This window comes from Salmo trutta, chromosome 21 (assembly GCF_901001165.1).
Source record: "Salmo trutta chromosome 21, fSalTru1.1, whole genome shotgun sequence".
In the NCBI taxonomy this organism is placed as follows: domain Eukaryota; kingdom Metazoa; phylum Chordata; class Actinopteri; order Salmoniformes; family Salmonidae; genus Salmo; species Salmo trutta.
Genome location: NC_042977.1, coordinates 17716509 through 17725603, shown reverse-complemented (window position 1 = coordinate 17725603; position 9095 = coordinate 17716509). Strand labels below are relative to the sequence as shown.

Sequence of the window (9095 nt, the reverse complement as noted above, 5' to 3'; positions counted from 1 at the left end):
TCCATGCGTGGAACGGATGTGGGTGGGGCTAGGTCTACATAAGGGTGCTAATTAAAAGAAATTCACAAAAGCTCTGACGAAGGCCGTGAGACCGATACGTACGTTTATTAAAGATCAGTGATGCTATCAAGAGCAGTGTGCGGTTTCCTTTATCTTGTTCAACTGTTGCCATGCACCTGCAAAAAGTTTGCTCATATGTGCGAGTGCCTTTTGAATTTTGAAATACAATCGCGGGAAAGCACAGGTTGGAAACCAAATGGCTCCTGATGAAAAGAGAAGACTAATCTGTCTGCTGTAGGCTATGAAAATATTTGATCAACTTCACCCCTTGTCTCTGTGCTGGGCTTGGGGTCAAAGGTGATCAGGCATGAACATGACCTGGTCCTGTGGATGTCTGCTGCCCTCTCCACAGATTGATAAATCAAAATCAATCCATTGATCAACTGATTGGTTGATTGCTGGAAGAAGTATGGCTGGTTTGATGACTGTGGAAAGAAAGAGTAGATTAAACAAATTCTTGCCAATGGAACTTCAGAGTGTGAACATAGCTAAAATCAGAAATCCACTTTAATTTACTGATGCAGAAAATAAAGTATCCATGGCTTCATTACATCCAGTCTAGATTACTGTAACGCTGTTTTATCAGGCTGTACCGCCTCCAATCTGAAAAATCTACAAACTGTACAACATGCTGCTGCTAGAGTCCTAACAGGAACCATAAAGTCTTAACACATTATCCCAATTCTTGCCTCACTCAACTGGCTCCCCATACAGTCCCGTACAGACTGCAACACGCAAATCTCAACCCATTTCACCACTTATTCGATATTCTGTGGTGGCGCCTGAGACAGTGTTTTCCACCGTCATAAACAAAACACCAAATAGAGTTTCGGTCACTTGTAGAATCTATGCCAAGATGCTTTGAAGCTGTTCAGGCTTGTGGTGGCCCAACGCCTTATTGAGACGCTTTATGTTGGTGTTTCCTTTATTTTGTCAGTTACCTGTATATCAAAATACACAGCTGGATGTAGGGCCCACTCTCCATCCACCCTGCTGTGCTACCCTGCGATCCCTCCACCTTCTTTCTGGCTATAAATGGACTCATTATCACTGCTGCCCTACTAGACTCCCTAGTGTTTTGCTGTCATGTCTCTTGACCTTGTGTGATGTCCCGGTGCTAGGTCTTAGATAACAGAGCACAGGGACAAGAATAGATGGTCTGATAACGAATTAAGTAGCAGCACAGCACAGAATAGAATAACTCTATTTTTCACAGTCGAACTTCAACATCTCTTTATGTAAGAATTTCCTCTAATTTCATAACCATGTAATAATGTGTCCTTATTATAATGGTATAATATGTAGTACAAGCTGGCCTACAAACATACTTTCCCATCTTATTTCATTTGAAGTGTCTCCCTTTAACTGGTTCAGGGTGGTTGTATAGAGGATGGATGGTTTGCTAACTAAGATTGAATTAAATAACAGCATAGAATAACTATTATTCCCTATGGTACTTCACTTCTTCAACATCATGTGAAAATATATTATAATGTATTATACAGTACAGAGTACAAAAATACTGCCAAGATTTTTTATGAATGATGAAGCTGTTCAACAAAAAATACCTCTAAAGACTGCTTTATAGTAATGACGTAACGGGAAAAAACCTGTGTCCTTGTAGAAATGCTAAGTGGTGGTACGTGGATCTGAAATAGGTGGTCTGCACTACTAAAAAATGAGTTGTTTTCTTCCTTTTCAGACATGGTCCAAGAGTAGACCTACTGACCTTCTCTTCCATTATGGAAAAGAACTCCCCAGCGTACCACTGTCTGAGTGCCCCTAACCTGAAATAAAGAAATGAATAGAGATTGAAGAGAAAGAAAGTTTTCCGTGAAATCGGTGCAGATTGTTTTACTGTACATTTCCACACTAATGCTTCCACACCCTCCTACGATGCAATGGCTATTGTCGGAAGTGACTCACAGTTGTCTCCTCCTCCGCAATGGAGGGATCACACTGAAACATCAGCGAATCTTCTCGTCGGTTTAGGTGGGTACACTCATCAGGGCGCTCCCTCTCCCTCTGCCAATGACTTCCATGGCTATATAAGGTTAGCGTGAGGCCCTAAGACGAGGTGATTAAAGGAAAATGCAATATGCTTTCAAATTCCATTTGCATTGAATATACACTACCGTTCAAAAGTTTGGGGTCACTTAGAAATGTCCTTGTTTTTGAAAGAAAAGCAATTTTTTTGTCCATTAAAATAACATCAAATTGATCAGAAATACAGTGTAGACATTGTTAATGTTGTAAATGACTATTGTAGCTGGAAACGGCAGATTTTTTATGGAATATCTACATGGGCATACAAAGGCCCATTATAAGCAACCTTCACTCCTGTGTTCCAACACCAGTCTCAACGTCAACAGTGAAAAGGCGACTCCGAGATGCTGGCCTTCTAAGCAGAGTTCCGCTGTCCAGTGTCTGTGTTAATTTGCCCATCTTAATCTTTTCTTTTTATTGGCCAGTCTGAGATATGGCCATTTCTTTGCAACTCTGCCTAGAAGGCCAGCATCCCGGAGTCGCCTCTTCACTGTTGACGTTGAGACTGGTGTTTTGCGGGTACTATTTAATGAAGCTGCCAGTTGAGGACCTGTGAGGCATCTGTTTCTCAAACTAGACACTAATGTACTTGTCCTCTTGCTCAGTTGTGCACCGGGGCCTCCCACTCCACTTTCTATTCTGGTTAGGGCCAGTTTGCTCTGTTCTGTGAAGGGAGTAGTACATAGCATTGTACGAGATCTTCAGTTTCTTGGCAATTTCTCGCATGGAATCACCTTCATTTCTCAGAACAAGAATAGACTGACGAGTTTCAGAAGAAAGTTATTTGTTTCCAGACATTTTGAGTCTGTAATCGAACCCACAAATGCTGATGCTCCAGATATTCAACTAGTCTAAAGAAGGCCCGTTTTATTGCTTCTTTAATCAGAACAACAGTTTTCAGCTGTGCTAACATAATTGCAAAAGGGTTTTCTAATGATCAATTAGCTTTTTAAAATGATAAACTTGGATTAGCTAACACAACGTGCCATTGGAACACAGGAGTGACGGTTGCTGATAATGGGCCTCTGTACGCCTATGTAGATATTCCATAAATCAGCCATTTCCAGCTACAATAGTCATTTACAACACTGTGTTTCTGATCAATTTGATGTTATTTTAATGGACGAAAAATTAGCTTTCCTTTCAAAAACAAGGACATTTCTAAGTGACCCCAAACTTTTGAACGGTAGTGTATATGCATTCATATTCATATTTAATTTTCATAACCCTGGCTGATATAACCAGAGAGAATGTAATAATTTGATACAGTGGGAGTCTGTCCATTTCATTCTCAAAAAGGTCATCCCAGGCATAGAACTAAAATAGAACAATTTACTGTATCTCCGATCCGAGGGCTACGCAGATCATAACAATGGAAACATTTATCAAGTTCACTATTTTTACATCATCATCCTTGCCATTTTATCCCATTTTATTCCATGTGTAACTCTGTGTTGTTGTTTTTGTCACACTGCTTTCCTTTATCTTGGCCAGGTCGCAGTTGTAAATGAGAACTTTTTCTCAACTGGCCTACCTGGTTAAATAAAGGTGAAATAAAATTAAATAAATAATTAAAACCAACTGTACTTCGTGCTATTCAAGTCCTGTAAAGTGGAAGCCATAGATATTGAATCATTTTCCTGTATTGGCTTGGTTATGTCTACGCCCACATACCCCATTGTTATCAGCACACCCACATATGTGAATTCATGGAGATTTTCTGTAGCAAACGTGACGCAATTGGGTGGCACGTCTCACTGGCACTGGCAACCAGGCCTGGTCCCATTACTGCCTGCTGGAGGCGTCGATGCCCACTGCCAAGTCACCCACCATGTGTTAACCAGTGACGTGGATCGACTGGGTATTTCTGATCCTCGCCATCATGTTGTGTACAATGACAGTGGGTTGTAAACCAGTGGAAACGTCAGATGGGACGTGGTAGTGAATATCACTTATGGTTAACTTCATAGCAGTGCTGGTTGAGTCAGTCTGGGGAATAGCAACTGGTTTACAGTGACCACCGTATGGCATAAAACACTGGATTATTCGTTTGTAGACTAGAGACTTCCCTGTTAATCACTCGACTGGAGACAAAGCTGTTTTATGGTAAAAAATGATCCCAATAGATGAATAATTATTGGGGGGAGTCTTTGATGAGAACAGAAACTATATTGTGACATTTGTGGCTAATCAAAAGAAAACCATCGGGCTCCCCGAAAAGCTTGGCTGGTGCGTAAAACCCGCGAATTCAGACAAACAAAGAGGTGTAATGGGTTGGCACTAAAAAAATATGTTGCATAAAGCTTCCTTCATTACAAAACATTTTTTTATAGCATCACGGATAGCGTACACAGACGTTTTGGCTGTACAGCCTTCTTCAGTGTGGCTTTGTCAGCCTGTGTCAAAATGTCAGGACATAGACGGCGTATGATGTAGTGCACATGCCCTATATCTGTCAAGTCACTGGTTCAAGCCCTGCCTCTGCTGTTCCCCTTCAATCACTAGTGGAGTTGTCTTAATGTAGCTCTGGTGAAGTTTCTAAGCAAATATCGCCCCCTTCTGGTCTGGAAATAGTTCACACCGGCAAGTAACCACCCGGCATGATCTATTATATTGACAAGATATTTGCCGGACTGCTCTAACAATGGGAATACATGTCCTCAACTATGGACAGCAGGAAGGAGGAGGAGATCAGGTGGGACCATTCTAGCCAATGAGAGAGCAGATACGCATGTAACCAACAGGCACAACTAAGTTGTTTTTGTCAAAGTTGCCGGAATGCCACGTGCAACCACTTATAGGAGTACATTTGTAACAGCCTAAACATTACCAAACTTCTATTAGATCAAATAAGCCTCACATAATAATGCAACACTCTCATAGACGTCAATACAAAAAATTGCTTCTTAAGCAGACAGATTTTGGGTGGAGTAAATCCTCTGGCTTCGCCTCTTCCTCTCTGTAACAGGTGTGCCCCCATGGCTGGGTGGGGTCAGGCCCAGGTCTCTACGGGGCAGGTCCAGCTGGTGAAGGGGTCAGAGCCAGGTGAGGGATAAGGTGAGCGGGGATACAAGTGAAGGCTCAGGGGTTAGAGGTCAGTGGTGACAACTGGCATTACCCCATGGATGAGCAGGGTGGGGCCAAGCTCTCTACTGAGCAGGTCCAGCTGATGCAGGTAGGAGTATCACTGCATGTCTGCCGGTGGGCGGGGCAAATACAGGAAACCCACGGCAGGGGGCGGGTCTCCGTGCTGGCGAATCAGATTGCTCACAGCACAGAGGTAGTCGTCCGTCAGCTGAGCGGATTTACTAGGGAACTTATGAACTTCTGGCATTCGTCAGAAGTTTGGACACACCTACTCATTCAAGGGGTTTTCTTTATTTTTTACGTTGTAGAATAGTAGTGAAGACATCAACACTGTGAAATAACACATATGGAATCATGTAGTAACCAAAAAAGTGTTAAACAAATCCTAAGTAGCCACCCTTTGCCTTGATGACAGCTTTGCACACTTTTGGCATTCTCTTAACCAGCTTCATGAGGAATGCTTTTCCAACAGTCTTGAAAGAGTACCCACATATGCTGAGCACTTGTTGGCTGCTTTTCCTTCACTCTCATCCCAAACCAACTCATCCGAAGCCATTTCAATTGGGTTGAGGTCGGGTGATTGTGGAGGCCAGGTCATCTGATGCAGCACTCCTTAGTCTCTCCTTGGCCAAATGGCCCTTGCACATCCTGGAGGTGTGTTTTGGGTCATTGTCCTGTTGAAAAAGAAATGATAGTCCAACTAAGCGCAAGATGGGATGGTGCATCGCTGCAGAATGCTGTGGTAGCCATGCTGGTTAAGTGTGACTTGAATTCGAAATAAATCACAGACAGTGTCACCAGCAAAGCACCATCACACCTCCTCTTCCATGCTTCACGGTGGAAACCGCACATGCAGAGATCATCCGTTTACATACTCTGCGTCTCACAAAGACATAGCAGTTGGAACCAAAAATCTAAAATTTGGACTCATCAGACCAAAGGACAGATTTCCACCGGTCTAATGACCATTGCTCATGTTTCTTGGCCCAAGCAAGTCTCTTCTTCTTATTGGTGTCCTTTAGTAGTGGTTTCTTTGTAATAATTCGAACATGAAGGCCTGATGTTTGATGTTTAGATGTCTGTTACTTGAACTCTGTGAAGAATTTATTTGGGCTGCAATCTGAGGTGCAGTTAACTCTAATGAACTTATCCTCTGCAGCAGAGGTAACTCTTGGTCTCCGTTTCCTGTGGCCGTCCTCATGAGAGCCTGTTTCATCATAGCGCTTGATGGTTTTTGCGACTGCACTTGAATAAACTTTTAAAGTTCTTGAAATTTTCCGGATTGACTGACCTTCATATCTTAAAGTAATGGACTGTTGTTCTGCTTTGCTTATTTGAGCTGTTCTTGCAATAATATGGACTTGGTCTTTTACCAAATAGGGCTATCATCTGTATTCCACCCCTACCTTGCCACAGCACAACTGATTGGCTCAAATGCATAAAGATGGAAAGAAATTCCACAAATTAACTTTTAACAAGGCACACCTGTTAATTGAAATGCATTCCAAGTGACTACCTCATGAAGCTGGTTGAGAGAATACCAAGCGTGTGCAAAGATATCATCAAGGCAAAGGGTGGCTACTTCAAAGAATCTCAAATATAAAATATATTTTGATTTGTTTAACACTTTTTGGTTACTACATGATTCCATGTGTTATTTCATAGTTTTGATGTCTTCACTATTATTCTACAATGTAGAAAATAGTAAAAATAAAGAAAAATCCTTGAATGAATAAGTGTGTCCACACGTTTGACTTGTACTGTGTGTATGTATGTACCAGAAATAACATATTCATGTAAGTATTCAGACCCTTTGCTAGGCACAAAAACAAAGCTATGAGGCCAAAGGAATTGTCTGTAGAGCTCCAAGACAGCATTGTGTCGAGGCACAGATCTGGGGAAGGGTACCAAAACAATTCTGCAGCATTGAAAGTCCCCAAGAACAGTGGCCTCCATCATTCTTAAATGGCTATTCCTAGAGCTGGCCACCTGGCCAAACTGAGCAATCGAGGGAGAAGGGCATTGGTCAGGGATTTGACCAAGAACCTGATGGTCACTCTGACAGAGCTCTAGAGTTCCTCTGTGGAGATGGGAGAACCTTCCAGAAGGACAACCATCTCTGCAGCACTCCACCAATCAGGCCTTTATGGTAGAGTGGTCAGATGGAAGCCACTCCTCAGTAAAAGGCACATGACAGCCCGCTTGGAGTTTGCCAAAAGGCACCTAAAGACTCTCAGACCATGAGAAACAAGATTCTCTGGTCTGATGGGAACCAAGATTGAACACTTTAGCCTGAATGCCAAGCGTCACGTCTGGAGGAAACCTGGCACTATCCCTACAGTGAAGCATCATGCTGTGGGGGTGTTTTTCAGCGGCAGGGACTGGGAGACCAGCCAGGATCAAGGGAAAAATTATCTGAAGAAAGTACAGAGAGATCCTTGATGAAAATCTGCTCCAGAGCGCTCGGGATTTCAGACTGGGGTGCAAGTTCACCTTCCAACAGGACAACGACCCTAACCACACAGCCAAGACAATGCAGGAGTGGCTTCAGGACAAGTCTCTAAATGTCCTTGAGTGGCCCAGTCAGAGCCCGAACTTGAACCCAGATTGAACATCTCTGGAGAGACCTGAAAATAGCTGTGCAGTGATGCTCCCCATCCAACCTGACAGTGCTTGAGAGGATATGCAGAGAAAAATGGGACAAACTCCCCAAATACAGGTGTCCCAAGCTTGTAGTATCATACCCAAGAAGACTTGAGGCTGTAATTGCTGCCAAAATTGCTTCAACAAAGTACTGAGTCAAGGGTCTGAATACTTATGTAAATGTCACATAATTTTTTTTTTTAATTAAAAATACATTTGGCAAAATATCTAAAAACCTGTTTTTGCTTTGTCATTATGGGGTAATGTGTGTAGATTGATGAGGGGAAATCACGCACTGATTTTTATCTGAAACAAGTCATTTTCTTTCCTTCTTCCCATCGCTGCAACTCCCGTACGGACTCAGAAGAGGTGAAGGTCGAGAGCCGTGCGTCCTCCGAAACACAACCCAGCCAAGCCGTGCTGCTTCTTGACACAACGCCCGCTTAACCCGGAAGCCAGCCGCACCAGTGTGTCGGAGGAAACGGCGTACACCTGGGACCGTGTCAGTGTGCATTGCGCCCAGCCTGCCACAGAAGTCGCTACTACCCTCCCCTAAACCAGATGACGCTGGGCCAATTGTGCGCCATGGGTCTCCCGGTCGCGGCTGGCTGTGACACAGCCTGGACTCAAACCATGATCTGTAGTGGCACAGCTAGCACTGTGATGCAGTGTCTTAGGCCACTGCGCCACTCGGGAGGCTCTCAACAAGTCAGTTTGGTGGAAACACACACTTGGCATAAAAATTTTACTTGCACCATAATAAATAAATATACATAGTACTACATTCACATTATCTGCCTGTAGTTATTGAACTCAACCTGCAGGAGGTTTGTTTGTTGTGATTGAGTGGGGGGAAACAGCTGCGGGCAAGGTTCTGACAGATGGGTGTGTCTGGGTGGTGGCAAGGACACACCCAAGAAACCCATATCAAACCACACCCCAAAGCCAACTCATGTTTGGCTTCTGTCATGGCCGCCAGCATTTCTTGAGAAGCCCAAAGAAAAAGACCTAATGAGCGGACACAGTTTTCCAGATCGTATTGTACTGTGCAGTAATAGCCTAGTGGTTAAGAGTGTTGGGCTGGTAAACAAAAGGTTACTGGTTTTAATTCCTGGTGATGTGGTGCCCTTGAGCAAGGCACTTAACCTTAATTGCTCCTGTAAGGTGCTCTGAATAAGTGTCTTCTACATGACATTTACAAATAAGAGCATTGAACCAATCAAGTACTTAAAGGAATAAATGGATGACATTGGGGCTGC

The 9095-nt window shown here is 43.3% G+C and overlaps 1 pseudogene; it reads right to left on the bottom strand.

The window, feature by feature from the left end:
• Positions 1-988: 988 nt before the first annotated feature.
• Positions 989-9095, bottom strand: part of LOC115157723 (solute carrier family 12 member 9-like) — a 33631-nt pseudogene continuing 25524 nt past the window's right edge.